This window comes from Fomitiporia mediterranea (assembly GCF_000271605.1).
Source record: "Fomitiporia mediterranea MF3/22 unplaced genomic scaffold FOMMEscaffold_3, whole genome shotgun sequence".
Classification (NCBI taxonomy): Eukaryota; Fungi; Basidiomycota; class Agaricomycetes; order Hymenochaetales; family Hymenochaetaceae; genus Fomitiporia; species Fomitiporia mediterranea.
Genome location: NW_006760388.1, coordinates 4473735 through 4474375, shown reverse-complemented (window position 1 = coordinate 4474375; position 641 = coordinate 4473735).

Here is a 641-nt window from a genome sequence, read left to right as displayed (position 1 = left end):
CTTTTTTGTATTCTTCTCTACTTTCACTCATTTTTGAAAGGAATTTAATACTCTATAGAGTGTTGTATTCATAAAATGCTAGACTACAAGTACCAATTTACAGAGTGTAATATTATTGTGTTTTAGGGAAGTTATATATTTTTTTTCACCTGTACAATACTTTTGTCATATACTGTATGTAACTATGTCTTAATATGTCTGTTACTAATATGTATCATTCTATGTTAACACTTACTATCTCTTGTGAATGAACTTTGAGCTGTAGAAGCTTAAAGATACAAGTTCTAGTAGCTCTAGACAACCTAGTGTATTTTATGTTGTCCTTTCTGATTAGATACAAGTATTCTAAAACATATGTTTCTAGAATGACAGAGGAATCAAAATATAATTTGATTTTGACTTTACACTTATAACTAATCCTCTTAGACTTAATAGTATACTTCTAATCCTTATTCCTCTTCTTTTTATACCCTTTCACCCCTCTAGTACTGTTCCTACTATATACAAACTTTATACACTTACAAAACCTTAGATCTTTAGTAGTAGAGGCCTTTCTTTTAGTAACTCAGAGTTTAATACACTTACTCTCCTCCTCAGCTTTTAGCCAAGTGTCAAATTCCTTCCTATTCACCTATCTCATA